This window comes from Rhamphochromis sp. 'chilingali' (genome assembly GCF_963969265.1).
Source record: "Rhamphochromis sp. 'chilingali' genome assembly, chromosome: 1".
Classification (NCBI taxonomy): domain Eukaryota; kingdom Metazoa; phylum Chordata; class Actinopteri; order Cichliformes; family Cichlidae; genus Rhamphochromis; species Rhamphochromis sp. 'chilingali'.
This window is the reverse complement of record NC_137929.1, coordinates 42,920,202-42,943,326: the sequence shown is the minus strand read 5'-3', so window position 1 is coordinate 42,943,326 and position 23,125 is coordinate 42,920,202. Positions and strand designations below refer to the sequence as shown.

Here is a 23,125-nt window from a genome sequence, read left to right as displayed (position 1 = left end):
TAAACAGGGAATAACAATGAAGAATTAAAATGATGGAAGACATGAGAGGTAGAGAGATGGATGAAGGTGATTTGTAGAGACGAAAGGTGAGAGAAGAGAGGTGGTGGAAATGATGAGGCAATTGAAAGAAGCAGTCAGTTTCAGCCTGTCCCTTCCTTGTTGGCTTGGAGTGAATACATCGTGTGCTTCATCATGTATTTGTCATCAGGCCTCCCAGACAAATCACTATTCCTTTATTGTTCTGAGCAGGCAAAGTGACTCTAATTCTGCTGGTGATCGAAAAACAAAATTATAGAGCGTCAGTGAGAGCAGAGATGGAGGGAGGGAGGGAGAACGTGGCGTGAACCTCATGAATGGTGTGAGTAACGAGAGACGGGCTGAGAAACGACTGATCAAAGACGAGCTCGGCAAATGAAGGATGAGCGCAAGGAAGGAATTACAATGAAGGTATGATTCACCGAGAAGTGAATGAATATGGGAGTGCGTGAATGGCATGAGTGATTAAGGTATGGACGGGCGGAGAAACAAATTGAGTAATTGGGAGGTGGAGCAAGAAGAGGAGGCAATGATGAATGAGGGAAAGGTGACGGCACAAGGAGGGGAAGGAGACTTTGAGAAAATGTCACTTCTGCCTCATATTCCACTAAATAAACAGTTGTGTTTTCTAAACAACATTTCCTCTTTCAAGGTCTGTAGCTTGAAAGAGGAAATGGGCACTATTAATGAAAACAAATAATAACATATCTATTTTTAACTAGTGACAACCTCTGGATTACTTTAAAGCACAGGTGTTGAACTCCAGGCCTCGAGGCCTGGTGTCCGTGCAGGTTTTAGATGTGTCCTTGATCCAACACAGCTGATTTAAATGGCTAAATTACCTCCTCAACATGTCTTGAAGTTCTCCAGAGCCCTGGTAATGAACTAATATTCTGATTCAGGTGTGTTGACCCAGGGTGATATGTAAAACCTGCAGGACACCGGCCCTCGAGGCGTGGAGTTCGACAAACCTGCTTTAAAGTAATGGCCAATCTTGCCTTCCTACATTGTATTTACAGAAGAAAATCAGGTATGTGGGCTGTTTTGGGGAGGTTAGGATACTCTACTATCTACAATCTGCAGCAATAATAATACTATGATTTTACAATGTAAATCTCAGCTGTATCTGTGTCGTATAGGCAGGGTACACCCTAGACTGGCTTAAAAGTAGCATTTCAGAAAAGGAACATCATACCAACATACCAATATGGTGGTAGTAGTGTGGTGCTCTCGGGCTATTTTGCTGCCTCAGGTCCTGGAAGACTTGCTGTGGTAAAATGAACCATGGATTCTGTGATCTACCAAAACATCCTGAAGGAGAATGTCTGGCCATCTGTTCAGGACCTCAAGCTAAAGTGCACTTGGGTTCTGGAGCAGGACAATGATCCTAAACCCACCAGTAAGCCCACCTCTGAATGACTTAAGAAAAACAAAATAAAGACTTTGGAGTGGCCTGGTCAAAGTCCTGACCTGAATCCGATTGAGATGCTGTGGCATGACCTTAAAAAGGTGGTTCATGCTTGAAAACCCTCCATTTCCTCCACAGTCTGTAAAACACTCATTGCCAGTTATCACAAACGCTTGTTGCTGCTAAGTGTGTCCCAACCAGTTATCAGGTTTAGGGTTCATTTTTTCACACAGGGCCATGTAAGTTTGGATTTTTTTCCTCTTAATAATAAACTAGGGCTGTCAACGTTAACATGTTAATGCGTCATCATGATTAATGTGATTACAATCTTTATCGTATTTTACCCATCTGGAGCGCAGAATGGACAAACTGCCTGAAATATGTTGATAGAGACATTTCAGGGGTCATTCTGCGCTCCAGATGGGTAAAATACGGCAAACACTTTTAACATCTTAATTGTGTAGACATTTTTTGCCCATCAAAAGCCCTCATGCAGTAACATAGACCACAGTCTAACATCAAAAACTGTATGACAAACACCTTTGAGAAATTTTTTTTTTTTCTTGTTCACACTAAAATGCATAAACTGACTAGCTGGTCATCCAAAGGCTGAGTGTGCAATCCCTTGTGATTGTAAGGTGATATCACAAGTCCCCTAGTAGGAATCAACCGCTCGACAACCAATCAAGGTTCAAGTCAAAATGACTGTAATCACTCTCAGATTTGCAGGATTGCAAATAATTCTTGTCTGATTTATAAATGCAGATTGCCAACGCGTTAACAGCAAACTAATTCAGTCTTCCTGTTCCTATATATTCCTACAGCAAGGGAGCTTTGCCAACTACAGTGCCAATGTCATTTTGCAGTTCAGTGGCTATCCTGCATCAATTATCACTACTATCACAATTTGAAGGACTCTGTTAATTTCTGTTTCAAACCTGTGAGTTGTCCTATCTGATCCCGAAAGGAAAAACAAACAGAACCGAACAAAAAACATGTTAAACCTAAGTCTGTAAATAAGCACAAACTGCAGAAAACTACAAAAGAAAAACACGGTTAATCCTTGTGCTTTAAGTGATAACAAATTAGTGTGTTTATCTATTTACAAACCTATATACAAAAACCCTGTTGTTTTCCCCACAAGACACAACACACAGAACCATCACAGATGTTTGGAGAGGACAAAACCACTGTCACTTACTGCCAGGGGAATGCTGCTGGAACCAGAGTTTTTAGAATGGCCAGATGTTAGACCAGATAAGGACCAATTAGCAGCTAACACACTGACAGCCCAACCCATGGGTCGAACCAGTCAGGAGACTTTCCAGTGGTATCGCAAAGATCTTCAAAAGTAGAGACATAACATTGTCATACTAAGACAGTTCACAGAAAAAAACTCTTAAATATAATGAAAACAGTCAGGGTAACAGTAGTTAATGTGAATTTCTGTGTAATATGAGTTTCCATGTTTATAGGCGGAAACAGATTTGCAACGTATAGCAAAAGTAAATGCCAAGTTGAACCTATTCAATCTCGAACTATGAGCAGACTGACTCTGTATTATTCACGTTTCATTTACATCTTGATGCACCAAAGTTGTACTCAAGACAACTAACCGCAAATGGTTGCATACCTGGTTTTTACAGTGTGACTGTATCATTAAACAGAGAGACACACAACAGTTTAGAGTCACCACAGTCCAAATATCTCTTGAGCCCACTGTCCAAATGTTTTTGGACTGTGGGAGGAAGCGAGAGAACCCACACAGGGACAGGGAAAAGATTCAAACTCCAGCCTTTCTAGAGCCACACTGAAACTTGAGTAGCACAAACTGCCACCAAATTAAATGCTCTGTTGCTGCTGATAAAGACTTAAAATCTTCTAAAGCAGGGGTGGGGGAACTCCAGGCCTCGAGGGCCGGTGTCCTGCAAGTTTTAGATGTGTCCTTGATCCAACACAGCTGATTTAAATGGCTAAATGACCTCCTCAACATGTCCTGAAGTTCTCTTGAGGCCTGGTAATGAACTAATCATATGACTCAGGTGTGTTGACCCAGGGTGGTATGTAAAACCTGCAGGACACCGGCCCTTGAGGCCTGGAGTTCGACAAACCTGCTTTAAAGTAATGACCAATCTTGACCTGTGTTTTTAAAGGAAATTTACATCTGATATGCTAATGCTAACAGTTTAAAGTAGAAATGGTACTATAGTTCTACCTCCCTTGTGACCAGGGTTTGGATACAAAAAGACAACATAATCCAGATTCTGGTAACAATCCAAAGCACTTGTAGGAGTCTTAGTATTCTCCGATCCCTTGTGCTGAATTTGGATTTTTTTTTATTAATTAATGCATTTTTGTGTTATGCCATAGCTGCTGCAATGGTTCAAAATACACTTATCACTCAAGTACGCAACAAATCGTGTGCAACCCTCAGTTTAATCCACACTAACGGGTCTCAGTCATTCGTCGGTCCCCTCTGCTCCCTCTTAAGGGTGAAGCGTACTTCAGCATTGGATGTACTGATTCTGTGTGTTATCCCTTTGTCTAATTTGTTTCAGCATCAGCTGAATTCACACATGCACTGCTGCCCTCAACTCAATATAGCAGTCAATCTCCCAGGAACTCACAGAAATAGAGTGGCCTTTATGCGTCCTGCCATTTGCATGCACTAAGCAGATGGCACATGTCGAAGTGTTTAAAATGGGGAATCTGGCACAGACTAACTCTCGTCACATAGTTCATGTAAGATAAGTTCATACGCTGTTAGGGCCTCATTGTTTTGGCAATTCCCACAGTTCTGTGTGAAAACAGCATTGTGCTCTTGTTTGTAAACATATGCTTCTTTTGTCCTTCGTATGCTACTACTGTACATCTACTCATTTACTTGTGATGAGACTTGTTTTTGTTCTTGTCAGCTACTTCCTTCCCCCTGTAGTGCCACACACGCCAACACTTGAATTACCTCATGCGTCTTCAGACATACACTGAACTTTCCCAAAAGGAAACTTGGATGAGTCGTGCACTTAAGTTAAATTCTACCATGGGAGCAGTGAGCGTGATAAAACAATCCGCCCAAAGGCAAAAAGCACTCCCTTTGCTTGAACATTCAACTACATCACCAGTTCTTTATCAACTGATAAAGTTACTGGAATCATTACACATGTCAGTTACCATTTATCCCCATCACTCACTGCCAAGACTGTTTTCTTTAGAAGGTAAGTGTACATTTTGATGTGGGACTGTATTTGTTCTACATAACAACATATTCAATATAACACATTTCTTTCTATTTTGCTTCCAAGAAGGCAGACTTTTTGTGAAGTCCTTTCAAAGCTTTTCTTTGGACCTCGGCTGCTTTTTCACTCATTTTCAGTCCAGTCCTTGAACCTGACCACAGGAATGTTTTGTTAATTTCACCTGACTCACAAGTCATTCAAGCCTAAAAAGGCAATTACCTCAAGACAAAGAACCATTTGTATCTTTAGGCATGACTTTACTAATGGCCGATTACAAACGCACATAATTGGTTCCCAGTTCTTTAGTTGAACAAAGAAAACATGCCAAAGATAATATGCTCTTGCAGTGGTGTTCAGTGTGTCCTTCAAAAATTGAGGAAACTGGACAATCAGAGGAGAAAAGCAAAAAACTAAATATTTACAGCAGATGAACAAGTCACGCCCTTAAGAAAGCGGTAAAGATTCATCAAAAACCTGACACAGGATACAAGTGGACCTTCAGATGATCCATCTGCTGTTCACTGAAGCCTCGTCAGAAATGGTCTCAGTGGAAGGGTGGCTGTCAAGAAGCCATTCTTAAGGAAAAAGGCTGAGGTATGCCAAACTACACAAGAACTGGACTGAAGATCAGTGGCAACAGATCTGATGGAGTGATGAATCCAAAATATTTGGTAAAATTGTCATAAATATGTATGGAGGTGGTCAGAAGAGAGTCCCTACAGTGAGAGTCCACAGCCATCTGTAAAACACGGAGGAGGCTCTGTCATGGTTTGGAGCTGCTACTTAAAGAAATGGCAAGAAAACTTTGTCTTTAGTGTTGAAGAATAAAGGTGGTCATGGCTGGTTAAAACTATACAAACTCTGTCTTTGCCTTATGTATTATATTTCCATATTTCCATAAGCTGTTGCACTCATTTCCCTTTTTCCTTTAAAAATATGAGAAATGCGGCGGTTGCTCAAGACTTTCCGACTCTGTATTATGTGTTTAGCTACTGAAAATCCAAGCTTTTCTCTGATGTACTTACCCATATTTAAGCCCTTAATATTCATTAGCATGAATGTAGTCCAAGACTTATCAAATATAGACTTTGTCAAAGCACCTCTTGATTCAAAACTCTTTCAAGATAACAATACCACAGCACCAGAAACAAGAAGAGCTTTTCTGTCATCTTTATGGGGTCGTACCTGTTAGACCACCATGGTGCATTATAACCATTATGCACAGCTTCCATTATAAGAGTCCCACACAAAGTATTTGAAAGGTCATATGTATTATATTTCATTCAAAGGATGCTGATGTTTATAAAATAAGCTCATGCTCAAAACAAAAAGCTTTATTGTTCCTCATGAACTTCAATTACTGAAGCAAGGACGACCTCGTCACACAGTTTCACATACAGCTGCATCAATAGTTAAGCCTCAGGGAGTATTGTGGCCACCCTCTGCCTCTTACCCTCTTTCTAATTCAACAGCTGCTGCTTGGCTCTGCCAGTTTCCCGAACATTTGTTAAGCTTGGCACTAGACTAAAAGAAATTGTGTTTTCCGTCCATGTTTGGGGACAACTAAGAGAATGAGTAGCATGGCAATGAGGTGTAGTTGTTACTGCAACCAAAAGCAGCAACATATTGGGAGCATTAGCCATAGGATGCCAGAGCCATGGGAAAGGATTTCAGGGTGAGCACATTTCCAAAAAACCTCAAATTTAGGTATGCTAAATGTTACATTAGCCATGTTAGTCATAAATATAGCAAAAATGACATGTTTTTCTTTTTACAGAAATATATTTTTGCAGGTGTACGCTAATGATGGATGTTCTGTTTTTCTTAGGAAGTGACACTAACCCCCACAGAGATGTAAAGGTGTATTGTGTCTGCCTGTGCAGGTTTTCTGCATAAACAAATGTAAATCAGCAGCTCAGATCCCATTTCACTGCGGTGGTTCTTAATTACTTTGACTCTTTAGCTGCATCTCCAACAAAAAGTGTTGACAGTGCAGGATGAATTCAGGGAGGACTACTTCAGTGGCAATTGCTTCTTTCTGCTCCAATGAATGATAAAGACATAGGAGGACTTATGCGTGCGTTATGTGTATGTGTTCATCAATATTCTCTCTACCGGGAATGATCAGACTTGATAATTAAGCTTGTGTTATAAATCAGGTTATATGGAGTTTACTTGTATGCCTATACTGCATTTCGTGTTAGATAAAGGTTTTGCTACCCATTGCATGTTTACCTTTTTGCTTATTATAACTGCTACAGTAGAAGTCAGTGTTTACAACGAGGGAAGCTTTATCAGGTGTGATCAGATACTCCCCATTGTCATGTTCCACTTTGTCCAGTTCAATTTTACTTGTCTGAAAAACTCCCCTGTTTTACTGCCCGATACAGACAGCCGGCCTTTTTCTTATGTAATTGTTATCCTGTCAACCTGTCAACAACTCTAAGACAGGCAGGCTTTGACCAGACTGCCTTTAGGTGCCTGCATTTTCTAGTTCCTGTGTCAGAGTACTCTGCCTGATCAAATGTTGGAGTCTCTGGACCTTCCAGGATCAGATGCCTTTACAGAGTTTTGGGTTTTTGTTTGTATTAAATTTTACAATCTGTTTGCATGGTCACTTAATGATGGGTAGAGAACTCTCACAGCTCTAAATATATATAACCAGTATTCTTTGCTAAGCTTCGCAACCGTAACAAAACATACTGGGGTATTCTGAACTTTAGCGATATCAAAATATAAAGTGTATATATATAAAAACACACCTGGATTTCGTAAAGTGTGTTTAATTTCATCCAACAGAAAAGTCGCCCACTAGAGCCTCCAGGTCTGGTAACTAATCTACCCATGATGCTTTAGGTTTGTAAACAGTTTGAACCTTATATTTGTAGCCTTTTAGCAAATTGCACCCATTAATATGTGATGAATTAGCTAAGTCCACAGTCACACAGCCTAAAGACCTGTAAAATGTGCATTCTCCAACCAGTCTCTGATTCGTTTCTGGGCCTGCATGAATGGGGCTTTAGTGCTCTATTTATTTATTTATTTATTTTATTTAGGACAGTGCATGTTAATGAACATAAATGTAAAAAAAAATTACATGAATGTAAACATACCAGATTATAGCCAAGGGCTAATTTCCATCTGTTGTCCTTAAGCATTAAAAATAGACATAATAATTCATAAAAATTCATCGTTCATTCATAATAAAAACTACATCACCAAACTTACACATACACACCATTCTGTTTCCAAATAAAACATTAAAACTATACAACTCATACATGATCACACACTTGATTTGTCCGTAACCAGTTTTTAACCTTTGCCTTAAACAAATTGAGTGTAGAGCATTCTCTAATGGGTTGAGGAAGACTGTTCCACAGATGGCCTCCCTTGACAGAGAGGACGTTCTGCCCAGATGCTGTCCGTCTGTGGGGTATAAACAAGTCTCCTCGGATTGAAGCTCGAGTGGTCCTGTCTGAGCTTTCTTTATGCCTAATGAACTGCTTTAGTGGTGGTGAAGCAAGGGAGTGTAAGACTTTATATATTAAACTCACTCTTTTAAGTTTCACTAAGTTATTGAAGTTCAGTAATTTATGTTTTTTTAACACATAAACTCCCACATGCAAGTGGTCAGGGAATATAGTGGGTTGCCAGCTACTGTATAGACCTGCTTGACTGGGGCCTAAGAGAAGTAAATGTCAGTGTAAAATTACATTATTTGCATATGAAGAAAGTTAGACATCATATTATCAATCTGTCCATAAATCCATCCATCCTTTAATTTTTTTCCACAAATAGAATTGATGCTCACGGTGGGTTTATATATAAAAAAACATGCATATATGAGTTGTCATTTCATTCATTCCCTTTGTACTGAGATTGAAGATCCATCATATGCATCATCTTTCCTGGCAGAATTGCTTGTTGTGAGCTGGTCAGAGTGGGCTTTTTTTACTCTTTTTACTTTAGAATCGAGAAAAAAAAGATAAGGATCGAGCATACTTGTATCACAGTTGACCGGCTGACTTCACTGAAGCGCTTCCCATCTCTGCTTGACTGTGAGCCAAGTAGTTTACACAGCTGGTGTAGTGCCTGTTAGGGCCTGGATGGCATATGACTGGGCAGCTAGCAAAGGCTCACCCATGCTCTGTAGAGTATCTGCACAGACACTTTGCTTGTACAAACCACAAGTCAACACCATCTACTAAAGGTTGTATTCCAGGTCCATTAAACTGCATTCTGAGTTATGATTCAGAGGAACTGTAGGAATATTTTCTTTGCATTTTATTGATTAGGCTCAGACAGCAAAACATTTTAGGTAGTGCTGTCCTCTACCAGGATGTGTCACAAACAAGAATTAAACACCACTTGCTTAAGAATATGCTTGAAAATGTGTTTAGTTATTCGGGAACATAATTTTTTGGGAGGACGGTCCTGCACGGCACTGTTTCTTTAGAGAGCAGTGAACAACTGAAAACAGCTTGCAGGTATGTGTTCATGCATTCAATGCCTTCTGTATCGATTTCTGCCTTCACTGTGTCATGATGATTGATTACAGACAGTGAGAAGAGTGACTTTTATGCTGATCTGGTGAAGCCCGCCCAGCCATGAAGTATGGGTGGGTGAAAATATATTTAACGCAGGCTTGTGTTCAAACATTTGCTTGCTTAATGCCTTGATTTTCTACACTGTTGAGTAGACATTTCGAGATTGTTAGATTTAGATTTACTGTGTTTTACCCTCAGGTCTTCTGTTTGAAGCAACACTTGTTCCCCTCCAGGCGAGGCACCACCCATATCTTTCATTCTAGCCATAACACATACTTGAGCTTCACCAGAGCTGACCAGCCACTGGAGGAAGGAAGATTAATGAAGAAAAGGCTGGGCTTGGATAGAAATAATGAGGAGATAGATTCAGCAGTCAATGAAGTAATAAATGATGGACAGTGCGGCAGCAAGGCAAGGCAAGGCAAGTTTATTTGTATAGCACAATTCAACAACAAGGTGATTCAAAGTGCTTTACAGAGACATTAGAAACAAGAACAAATAAAAAGCATGATTTAAAATTGAATAAAACAAGCAAATAAACTAACTAACTAATTAACAAACAAACAAACAAACAACAGTATATAAAATCAAAACAGATAAAATCAGAACAGTAGATAAAATCAGTAGTTAAATGTAAGTTTTGAAATTTAAGCTTAAAGCAGCGGGATGGAACTGCAGAGATGGAGGAGTGTGAAGTGAATGCATGTATGCAGGGAGGAAGAGAAACGAAAGAGAGATGACAAGAAGAATGACAAAAGTGGAGGGAGGAGAGATTTTGAGCTGGTTTGATATGTAGTTTGAAAAACACTTTATTTTTAAAAAAAGTTTTGAAACTGATTGTTTCATAACTTGTCCTATCAGCAGCAGGAAATGTAGCAAACTCTGTTTGGTCAGCATTGGGTGCAAAACTGGTTAGCCTTTTGGAAACAATCACATGTTAGGTAATTATTACAGGTTTAATTTAGTTCAATTCAGTTATATAGTAACAATTTAAAACAAGCTTTATATTGTGAGGCAAAATCTCTACAATATTACAGAGAAACCCCAATAATCACATAATCCTCTATGAAGAAGCATTTGGTGACAGTGGAATGGAAAAACTCCCTTTCAACAGGAAGAAACCTCTGGCACAACCAGCCATCCACTGTGACCGGTTGGAGTGAGGGGAAAGAAAAGAGAGTAGGGAGAGACGGGACAAACACCAAATGGGAGAGAGTCAGAGTTTAATAGTGGTGCAACGGATCAAAATTCTCACGGTTCCGATCGGATGGTTTTAAGTCACGGATCGGATTAATTTTCGGAACAGCAAAAAAGAAAAAAAGACAACATTTTAATATTTATTTATTAACTTTATAAGTATTTTTGCCTATTAAAAACATTCAACTCAAGACTCATTCCACGCAAATGTATAAAAACAAATTAAGGTGCAATATAGGGCAGTACAGGGCTTTGTATCTAGCACTCCGCTGTGATATAACGGGCGGTCACGGTCACGTAGCTTTCCGTTGCCCTTGAGGTCCACCCATTTGTAGTTGGGCAACAGAAGATGCCTGGGACAGTTCAGCCTTAACTTTAAACTTTTCCTGCTCATACATGCCTGGGTACGATCTTGTCACTGAAGTGGATGCGCAATGGGATATCATTGCGTGGCTCAAGTACGTCCATCATAGTTTAAACCCCTTGTTTTGCACAATGGAATACGGCCTCCCATCTGCAGCTAAACACCCCAGTAGCTTTTGTAATAGCTTTAGCCCGATCGGACTGGGCAGCAAAGGGCTGCTCCACTTGGACCACCAGCGCTGGCCATAACTATCACTTGACAGACCCACCACGCGCAACAGACACACATACTTTTTTTTTCTTCTTTTTCGAATCTTCGGATCACGTGCGTGCCAAACCGTGGAGTGGGATCGGTTCGGATTACGGATCAACCGTGATCCGTTGCACCACTAGAGTTTAATAATTGTTAATGACTGAACATACCAGTCGTAAACCAAGTAAACCTGCAATCCGATAGGGAATAAAGTACTATGAGGTCTTTAAGATATGTTGGGGCTCTATTAAACCACATTTTCTGCTTTCATAATTTATCAAATCACCCAGTTTTAAAACTTGGTTAAAGCAAACAGTAATCTGCATGTTAACATGGAAAAGGTTTAGCAGTTCACACACTGCAGAGCTACAATTTCCGGTTTTATTACTGATCTGCTTGTTAGCATGAAGACAGCATAAACAGACTTGTACCTGTTGACACCGCAGGCAGGAAAGAGAAATAAAGGCTAAGGTGAATAAGAAAGAACATGAGAACAGGTAGAAAGTAAATTGCAGGGAAGTGGAAGGTAAAATGGTAGATGCTGAGAATGGCTGGCAGCCAGCAGAGAGAGAGGGAGCACACATGGTGTAATAGTAGCTGGCAAAGGGATCAAAGATGCTAAGTGGAGAGGATGGAAGAAGGAGCAGGAAAACAAGGGAAAAACAGAATAATCTAATAAAAATAAACCTGAAAATGGAAAAGGTTACTTGAAGACCTCAATCCATGCAGGGTGTTTTGGTATTTAAATGTCTCTGACTCACTTTTTCTCTGACTTTGTAACTGTTTATCATTCGTTCCGGTACAGTGTGTTCAGCTGAGAGGGGATAAGAGAGATGCTAGGGAGGACATCTGATAGGGGATGATGAGGTTCTCTGTTACAGAATCAATGGAGAGGAACATGATTGACCTTTCACCTTGGCGAGTCTCAGCCTTTTTTGACTAACAGAGCACGCATTAATCTTTCTGCTTCTACTCCTTCTACTGACCAAATTTTGAGGCTTTGGCTTTTATTTTCACTGAAAGCAGCACTTTCTCCATTCCACCTTTATGTCTGTGTATATACACTCGCCCTTCACTTCGTGAGTTACACTTTGCCACAAAGAATTAAGACAGTTCTGATGGAAAAAAATTGATGCCGTGTCACTACGTCCCCAATGTGCTCTGTTGGCTTAAGATCTGCTGACTGTGGAGGTCATTGTAATGTTCACATTCATTGTTCTGCCTCTGTCCCTTCACTGCACAACCTCACAGGCCTGCTAGCTCAGTCGGTAGTGCATGAGGCACTTAATTTAAGGGTTGTGGGTTCAAGGCCTGCGTTGGGCTTTCACCTTATGGTCAGTTATATTGCAAAAACTTCTGTGCTTATTGAGATCCTCACCCTTGCTCATGATCAGTTAATCAAGTGCATTTCATTAGCAGCACCTGACTGCTACTAACCCATATAATCCCTCCTGGAAGTAGTAAGAGTGTGCTTACGGCTGCTCCAGTTTGCATGTATCCCTTGGTCAAGACACGAACCCCAAGTTGCTCTCTGATACACCAACTAAAGTGTGAATGTTAGATAGAAAACATAAGAAAAAGTGAATGAGACATGTTGTATAAAGTGCTACATAAGTCCATGTTGGGTGCTGCTCCTTTAGGGACATTACCTGTTATGGAATTTTACAGTCAGGTAAGATCCTAACAGTCTTAGTCCCAGCCTTCCTAACTCCTGATGAGTGGGTGTTGTAGTTCAGGGACTAGAGGAGGTTGACTCCTAATCAGAAGGTTCTTGGTTTAATCCCCAGTTTGGTTAAAGCATTTGCGTCGCTGAGGTTTGTAGTTAGAGCATTGTGAGAGCTCCTATAGAGTAGACTAACAATCCTTTATCTTAACACCACCAACAGCCTGAACCATTTATACAAAGCAGGATGGATACATGTTGTTTATGCAAAATTCTGACCCTAAAATCTGAATGTTGAGAGAGAAATCAAGACTCATCAGACCAGGCAATGTGCTTTTAATCTTCTGTGTTTGGGCCTGTGCACGTTGGACAGTTTCCTGTTCTTACCTGACAGAAGTAGCAAGTGGTGTGGTCTTCTGCTCCTGTAACCTGTCTGCTTCATTATTTGACTTTATTATTTGGTTTTAGTAAATGTGTATTTTAACAGTTATGCATTTTACAATTACAAAACAGACCTTAGGTGATGTAACTGGTAGCCATATTGGAGATAGTTGTAGCACAGTTTTTATTTGAGATATTGTGCTTTTTCTTTTATCACTGATTTGGCTTTGTTATTATGTGCCTTTGCGTTTGGATGTCGAAAAGCTTCACATTGGGCTGCAGATCTCTGTGAGGCTGCTTTTCAGGTATGCGATGACTTCTGCAAAAGTACAAATAAAATGGTCGATTTCTCCAGCAGTTTCATTGATGTTCCAGGTTGGTTTAGTGGTCTTTATTGATCATTAAGACCATTCATACGGGAGGGAACTTCAGCAACACACTGTTACAGTGTATGATGGTCAAGCAGAACCTTTATAACTATTTACTACAACTACAAAATGAGACATAGGCAGACACAGTGCAAGAGAGCATGCAGGAAAGCAGCAGTAAAAGTGCTTATTGAGCTTCATTAGCTTGTACATTTCCACTGAGACCAGTTACTGTAAATGGAATCCAATATTTCCTCTGTAACAGCCGTGCCCACAAAGACACACAAACGCAGACAAACACAGTTCAACGTAATGGTTATCGATATATACACTGTTGCTTTTTCCCCTTAAAGCTGTGAACTGCTACTTTGTGTCTATCAAACCTGTTTTGTTAATTGAAAACTTTGGCTGTGTCATGTGAAGGCTGTGTGCAGGCAGGAGTGGTAGTAGGAGGACCCAAAGTGCAGACACTCAGAGGCAAAACGCAAACTCAAAACAGCTTTAATGCTAAACTCAAAAGGGTAACAAAACTAGGAATACAAAATAAGCTTACACAGCAAGATGAGGGTAAATCACGACACAGCCAGATGAAAACACAGGGCTTAAATACACAGAGGGAGCAATCAGGGAATGAGTAACAGGAGGGAAACACAGCTGGGGCAAATCAGGCCTAACGAAACAGGGGAAGCAAAACCAGATACATTAACATAAGACATGGACCTTCAAAGCAAAACAGGAAACATAACACAGACTGAACAAAAGACACAGACTCACATGCAGGGACTACAGAGGGAACAGAGACGTGGGACCAGGGCAGACACAGACACGGAGATATAGCCGACAGGGGAGACAGCAACTAAGGATTACACAGAGACATAAACCATAAGACAGAACTCTAACAAAGAAACCAAAGACTGGAAATGATAAATAATATAATAAACTCAAAAACCCTGGGTCAACGACCCAGGCATCCTAACAGGCTGCTCTGCATCCAGTGCACTCTTATATACGCCATATATAACCAGCGAGGAGTCTTTTTTTCTATGAGTAAATATTTACAATTAGTTGAAAAGAAATTGGCCAAAACCAATTTTACGAATTTAGGCATTTAACAGAAATGGTGTTGTTTGTCTATTACTACTAAAGCATGCAACTCTGGAGCAGAAATTGTCGCCTCTTTGTCTCATTGTAGGTTTTTTCCTGATTTTTTTTAGCTGGATACGTAGCCTCTTAAATATCACTTTGTCAGTAAATATTTAAGTTGTTTATAAAATATACTGCATGTTAAACAAACCCAAAGAGTAAAACTGCCCTTACATGACAGTGGCTTGTCTTTTTGCACTTTATCTGCATGTAACCTGATTGAAATTACACATAATCCTCCTACTTTCAGTTTTATTGAATGTGGTGGGGACTTTAGTTTGAAAGAGGTAGAAAACAAGGTAGATCAACTGACAGTATGAAAAAAAACATCGGGAAAAAGAAACTTTCTCAGTCTGACAGATGACAGCCTGTGAATGAAAATATGGCAGCAGAGAGTCTGTCTGCCAAATTTCTCCAGGATGAGGGGATGTGACACTTAATAACAGCCTTTCTTATCGTACACGTATCATAGAGACACAGAGTGTTTCACGTGTGCTTCCTTCAACGTTCAGTTTGCACAGATTTAAAAGGAGGCCCAAACTAAAATGAACTACCTTCACCTTCATTTCTTCCACTTTTTTTAATGAGCTGCTCTGAGCTGTACCGTTTCGTAGAACCTCCTATTACTCATTCGTCGCCCGCCCCAATCATTACCAGCAATATTCGAAAGTCCACTGGTTTTCAGTGTAAGCTGTGCCACTTTGAAGTTGAGTGGGGATCCTTTGCAGCGTTGACAGGCAACTAATTAAATCTGATCTGGAGTTCTCGTTTGATTCGCCGTTACTGTTAACCACAGTCTCCAGGGAAGATGAAGAAAACTAACGTTAAAGATATCGTTCTTTAGCTCTTTAGTGTCGATGGGGTCTTCGCGATGAAGCTGGCTGTATGTCTTAAATAGGCGTATAAAGAGGATCGAGTCAAACAGATAGACAACCTGTGAATCTGAAGCTGTAAGCTGTTAAACTGGTGCATTAACCTCCTGCCTCCTAAATCTCTCTTAAGAATCAGCTGTTAACAATGCTCAATTTTACTTCTGTTAGTTAAAGAATAAAAATATTGTGTACTTTAAGTACAAACATGGTGCATGTTTGAACCCATGAAGCACATTTAATGAATATATTCTCTTTAAGAGCCTTTAAAATCTCATTCGACTGATCCTTAAAATGCTCTGCTACTCTGTTTGAGGACTCAAAGTGCTTTCTTACTACAAGCCTCATTCACCCACTCACAGTGCATTTTTTCTATGCCTAAGCATGTTTAACTTAACGTTTGCACACTCAGACTCCAGTAGATATATTGGAGGCAGCTTGGGGTTCAGTGTCTTTCCTGAGTACACTTTGACATGCAGACTGCTGCAGGTACTCGAACGACAACCTTCTAATTCGTAGACGTTACCCTCTACCCACTGAACACATGTACAGTTTATTGTATATCAGCATAACTTTACACATACAGCGAGCATAACGCCCAAGTGCGTATTTATAATACAAAGGCTTAGGCTTAACTTTCCATTAAGAAATGTTGAACTTTCCGTGTCAATTTGGTGTCCTGTGAGGTTACAGTGAAAAGCTCTGCATAAAACAATCCATGCAAATCCAGCATCTTGTTGCCCCATATGCACCAATCCATAGGTCAATGATACCTTGACTGCATATTTGCAGATCCAAAACAGTTTTACATTCATCAAAATGCAACATTTGTCCCCATTGGCGAATGAAGGAGAAATTGATATCCACAGTAACAAGTCTGAACAAATGGTCTGTTTCATGAATGTGAATGAACGGAAATCAAATTTGTTCTGTAACTGTGAAATGAGAGATGTTGTTTTCTTTTCTCTTAAAATTAAACAGCACTGCTTTGCAGACTGAACGAAGAGAAGATTAGGCTAATATTTATACACCAAACACTTTGTCTTACACAGGAAGGCATTAATAATCAACAGTCTGAAACAGTCCTCCTAAGATACAATAAATAGCATTTGTCTTGAAAGTCAAACTAAGTTTTCCTTTCGTCCAATTCATTCCTACATTGATTGTGGGCCCTTTTTAAGATGCTTTGGACCGCATTTTTTCCATGTGTGCTGTAGATGCTTTAAAGGGTAATGCACATATATTAAAGGCAATGAGAATATGAGAGTCATGGGAATATGATTACTAGGAGTACTCTTTTAATATTGCTTCATATTCTACTGTTAATTAGAGCTGTTATTAAAAGAAAAGTAGTCAGTCTCTCACTTGGTTGTGGAAGATTTTGGCCCACTCTTCTTTCATTCATTGAGGTTTGCAGGCAACACAACACAGCTTTAGAGTCAGGTTGAAGTCTCGACTTTGACTGGTCCAGTAAACACTTCAGTAATTCTGTTGTAGATTTGCTGCTATGCTTTGGATCATTGCCCTTTTGCAAGACCAAGTTTCATCTGTCAGACACAAGGTTTCATGTTTGAAGAGAAAACTTTGGTATACAGAGGAGTTCATGGTCAGCACAATGGCCACAAGGTACCCAGGTCCTGTGGCTGTAACACAAACATAGATGATCAATTGTCCACCACCGTTCTTGACAGTTGGTATGAGGGTTTAGTGCTGATATGCTGTGTTGGTTTTCCCCAGACATCTCTACTGGTTGATTGATTCAATTCATCCATCCATTCGCTTCCGTTTATCCTTTTCAGGGTCGCGGGGGGCGCTGGAGCCTATCCCAGCTGTCATAGGGCAAGAGGCGGGGTACACCCTGGACAGGTCGCCAGTCTGTCGCAGGGCCAACACACAGGGACAGACAACCATTCGCACTCACATTCACTCACACATTCACACCTAATGGCAATTTGGATTATCCAATTAACCTATCCCCACAAGCTGCATGTCTTTGGACAGTGGGAGGAAGCCGGAGTACCCGGAGAGAACCCACACAAACACGGGGAGAACATGCAAACTCCACACAGAAAGACCCCGGCCTGATGGTGGAATTGAACTCAGGACCTTCTTGCTGTGCGGCAACAGTGCTAACCACCGTGCCACCGTGCTGCCTTGATTCAATTCAGTTCAGTTAAATTCCATTTTATTAATGTAGCGCCAAGGCAACAGTTGCTTCAACGTGCACATTGTTCCAGAAATCTTGTTCAGGATGTATGTTTGCACACCTAAGCTGTAGTGCCATGTTCTTTTTAACCTCCTAAGACCCGAACTCTTCCACGACATGGATTTTTAATTTCTCTTTGATATTTGGGCTGATTGGGACCTGATGAATGTAAAAACAAAGAATTACCAGATTTTATTTTTTACCTTGTTTTTTAAGAAAAATGAGAGCCACATATGAGGATATTCATTTAAACTTTTGATAGAACCATAGCAGTATAATGTCCTCGTAAGTGGATATCAGGCCCATGTAGAGCAAAATTGAGTATTTTGGTCTAAATAACCCAAAATGTGATGTCCACATATGTGGACGCCAGGTCCTAGGAGGTTAAAGAGAAGATGCTTTCAACTGGCAACCTTTGTGGAAAGGTATGCCTGGTAATGTATACACGAGGCCTGTTGAGTCTGAGATGTAGCTCTTTGGTGATTCAAGTCATTCGAGTTTCCATACATCAAGCCTAGATAGCGCAGCATGAGACTCTTAGTCCGATAGTTCGAGCCGCACGTTGGGCATTGGTGTTTAAAGGTCTGACGATGTGGTGAATATCCAAGGTGGTGTCAATGAATGCTGCAGTCCAGCAAACTGTAAGGGTGTGTTAAGTTTTTCACAAGGGTCCAGTGAAAACCTTCACATGAATGTATATCCTATAATAATAGGCCACGAGGTTTGCTATGTGACTTGTGTCAATTCTGCATAAGCATTAGATTATTTAGTACTGCATTAAAATATAAAATTATGCATTTGTATTATAGGCATCTTTTTTAAAAGTGAACAAACCGCAAACAAACCCTCATACCCGTGTGTTTGTGTTTCTGTGTGAAAGACATATTTGGTATTCTTCACCGGTAACCAAATCAATTAAATGCACATGTGCACCCCCAAAGAATTTAAGACTGCAGGTGCAACAAAGAGAATTTAAGTGTTTGATCTTTTCCCCGCATCGGAGGACGCCTTCAGGCTCACACGCAAACAGGTTTTCTCTACAAACATATTTAATGCTCCATCTCACAACGTCCACCTACACAAGAAAACGAATGCACACACCTACACGCATGTCTCCTCAACACCCAGCATGTTAAATTTGGTTGTCAGTGAAGCCCAAAAGGCATGCAGCTTTTTCTACCCTTTCAGTGTGTTGCTTTACTTTTTGCACCAAATAGTGACACCCCTTTCTTCAAACTGACTTCCGCAGATGCAGAGAGAGAGTGTCAAGGACACATCAGCAACTTCCAAGACGCCTGACGCAAGTCAAAAGGAGGACAGGTGCTTCTGAAGAGCCGAACTCTGAGGTGCAGTAAATATACTTCAAGGTTCTTGAAAGGTCCCTGGATGACAGGCAGATCTCTGCCAGAACATGTGTATGTGCTAGATGAATGTGTGTGTGCGTGCGTGCGTGCGTGCGTGCGTGCGTGCGTGCGTGTGTGTGTGTGTGGTATTTAAAAAAAACAATCAAACAGCATTGTGCGTTCAGTGTTTCTCAGTTTAGAGGTCTCTAATGAACATTATTTCTCACAAGGCCTAGACATTTGGTGGCATCGCGCCGTGGCCCTACAGAAGTGTCGAGTTGAGTGGAACCACTAGAAATAATTCAGTGTACAGTCTGTGTGTTTGCATGTCCCAGTGGGACTGGAGTGTGTACGTTCAAGAGTGAACCTGCTGCGTTATAACAGGCTGCAGGATTAACCCACCTGACAGGCATTTGATCAGGTTTGTGGCCGTAGCCAAGTGAAATCAAGGGAATGTGTGACGCTCCATTAATCCATGTATTGGATCACACTGTGTATTTAGTCTGATGGTTTTTTTCTGTCACCAGTGTCACCATATATTGCAGCCAACTGGGCAGTAGCAGAAAATGAAATGATCATAAGGACTTATTGAAAACAAAGGTTAAAATTAGAGTTCATTCTGTTTTTTATAAATATACACTGGACAGTGCCGGCAACATATTTGATTCAGCTTCATGTCTCTTGTACTTCCAGTTGAGTGAGCATCCAATTCTTTCTGTGATAAAGGATCAAATCAACCATTTTACAATACGTTTACCAGACAACGACTAGCCTAGTTCCAGGCTCCTTTTTCTTCTTCTTTCAGCTGCTCTTCTCTATCTTCAAAATCCTTTGTCCAATATATCCACTATCTGTCCTCTACACATGTCCAAACCACATTAGCCTCTCTAACTTTGGCTCCAAACTGCTCCACCTGAGCAGTACCTCTGATGTACTCATTTCTAATCTGGTGAAAATCCTAGCATTTCCTCTTCTACTTTTATTCATTTATGGGGTTTTTTTAATCCTGTCCTGTCTGGCAGCTTTTGCAATCAGAATTATGATCTGAATACAGTGTTGTGCCAAATACATTTTGCTTTTCCAGGACCAGCTCTACAAATTCTTTGCAGGCTCCTCTTGTTCGGGGTTTATCTGTTTATTTCTTCATTTCTATTTGTGTTATTTCAGTGACTACATTATGGTGGTGTGTGTGTGTGTGTGTGTGTGTGTGGGGGGGGTAATAAAGGGATAGAGAACAAATAGAAATTTAAAACATATTGCCAACTGCTGCACCTGGAATGAAAAACAAACAAACAGCACTTACAACACAAAAACTACAAAATGCACAGGTATATAAATCAACAACCATCTTGTGGGGTCTTTGTGTGTGAGTGTGAAAGAGAGAGAGAGTGTCAAGTGTGAGTGCGTGTGTCACAAAATATACTTTCAAATGAGCGTGATGCCTGAATAACAGCCTCTAGGAGCCAGAGGTAGATCTGGCAAAACCGGGCCATCCGCAGCCCCCAAGAGTACTGAGGACCTGAGGTCACACATCTCGGTGATATCTGTGTACACGTCCCAGGAAGGAGGGGGGTCCTAGATCGGGCACCCATGACCAAAGATTGGGAGCCCCAGAGGACAAGGTGAGACAGAGACACACAGTAAATGGACACACTGGTCTTGGTCTAAAACAAACTGCACCCAGAAACGGATGTCTCTTACCTGGACACCCCACCCAAAGGGCCTGTGGGCACGCATGAGTCCCCAAGGCGCAGACAAGACTTCCCTGCTTTGACTGATGCACACTACACCGCAAGCCAGCCAAAGGGGTGCAGACCTACCCTGGGGAAGGAGGAATGCAGCCTGGGTTTCAGGCGACCAGGAACCCAGGCCCCAGACCCACTCAAAGGAGGCCAGCCTCCTGACCGGGGAACAGGACCCACTACCACAAGCACCCCTGGCCCCACACCCCGGCGCCCTAGACAGCACCCACCCCAGTCCCCACCGCCACTACCTGAGGCAGAGACCCTGTTCCTCCAAAACGGCAATCGCAGTTTTCCATCCCCCAGGAAGCCGCCAGACCCCAGTAGTCCCAGAGAACACGTTCATCCACCTGCAAGGCATACAGGCAAACGAGACTACAGCTGATCACCCTCACTAAGTAATGTAATTGATCAGTGGGAACCAGAGAGAAACAAATTTATCCATTTGGGTTTTTTGAGGAGGAAGACATTCTCTCCAAACTGAAGTAAATTTCTGTATTGATTAGTACATACTTTTTTTTTGGATTTCCGGTGCATGAGGATAGTCTTCTTAGCGATGCATTAGGAAGTGAGTATAAGTGATGTAAATACTTCTATATCTACTTCATTATGTCACCTAAGATGCACAGCTTGGGAGAGGTTGGGATATAACATCTGACACAAAAAACTAAGTGGTTAACTTTAGGCATCACCCACTTTTGAGTAAAATATGCTGCTGACAGCATTAACTCTCACGCTGAAGGTATCCATATCCATATTCCAATTCACTCCTACAATAAACCAGCGTGTCACTCCGGGGCTAGAAAGGACTCCTCGTGGGTAGAAGTGAGACTCTAGCAGCTCTAATGAAACAGCAGTGTCTGATGCCCCAGGAAAGAGAGCAGTCTGAATTTTCCATGGATGAGAAGGTGTGGACAAAGGTGGGCCTGGGGTCACTCGAAATGGGAGCAGTTAATGCAGCTGTGCCTGATGATGCACACCTTAGGCCTGGAGTTTGACTCAAGGCATGCATTATGTATTTGAACAATCTTGTATTTTAGTCAGCTTCCATTTCATGTTGTGGCTCACAAACCTGGTCCCAGCAGTTGAAAAGTCTACAGATCACAGCCAGTGAATGATAAAACAGACAAAAAAATGGCAAAAAAAAATGGCAAAAAAAAAACCCATCAGAGACGGTCCAAAAAGACTAGAAAAGAAAAAAACAAGCAGTGTGACAAGATACCTGAGACATGCAAAATCAACACTGGCTCAGTTTCTCTCAGCAGAATTTGGAAAAGTACGTCAAATGAGACAAGAAACGCCCCTGCCGGGCCGTGACGCAGCTTTTAATATAATTGCAAATTACTGTAGGGATGCCATTCAAGCCCAGAGGTGGAGAATGAGTCACTCACGGCTTACTACCATGTTGCTATTAGCCTTCTGACCCTGCAGGTCAGGTGGGAGAACTCTTTCACACACACACACTGCGACACTTTCAGTCTCCTTTCCATTTTCCTCTCTTAGATGACGTCGCTTTAATGTGTTTCTTTCTCTGAAACACACACACACAGCATCTTGTTTGCTTATTTATTCATATATTCAAACCTGCTTGTATGCTTTTATGTGATAATGTTGCCCCAGAGGCCTGATTATACAGGCCTGTTAAAAGAGACTTCCTCCTCAATATACATGCCACACATAGACTGTAAACTGTCTATGTGTAAATGTTACCACGAAACACACATAAATTATACAGTTGTTCATGTGTGAATGCTCTAATGAAACCATTGCCTAAATCTGATATAGGACACTGTGAAACAATTGCGAGGTTTATTTGTAAGTCAATAAGAAAAGGGGGCAAAATATGGAAAAGCTTAAACCTTGTGGCATCAGTGTGACTCCAATCAGCTTTGTTTTGACCGTATTAAAGTTTCTATAAGCACAGACAAGTATAAGAATGATTATGACAGTTATTTTATATCAAGGTTGCTGTTTTCTCCTATTGTAGCAGCTCCTGGTGCATAATTAAAGTCTATCAGTGACAGAAACACCCACAGTGCTGCTCTCTCTGCACTGCTGGATTCATCATCCATCCTCCTGCACTAAAGGTTAGAGCGATGATACTGAACCTGTATTGAAAGATTCACAGGTCTGAGTGATAAAACAGCATGTACATTATATTCTTGTGGTGCTAGAACAGAGACATCGGATGAGAATCAATTTCAGTGCATTCGATTTCTAAGCACAAGCGCTGCAGTCCAAAAACGGCAAACTAAACAAACAAGCAAAGAGAAGGCACAGTTAAAAGTGTCTCTTTGTTACAACGTTAATATCGCGTGGTGGGATACTGATGCTGGTGTAACCCTTTTATTTCCATTTTTTTTAAAG

The 23,125-nt window shown here is 41.0% G+C and overlaps 1 long non-coding RNA gene across 1 annotated transcript in view; it reads left to right on the top strand.

The window, feature by feature from the left end:
- LOC308402458 overlaps positions 1-23,125 on the top strand; it is a 111,016-nt gene that overhangs the window by 49,309 nt on the left and 38,582 nt on the right. The window contains exon 2 of the long non-coding RNA XR_013972757.1: positions 18,923-19,019. This is a non-coding gene — a long non-coding RNA (uncharacterized lncRNA). The remainder of the gene's footprint in view (positions 1-18,922; positions 19,020-23,125) is intronic.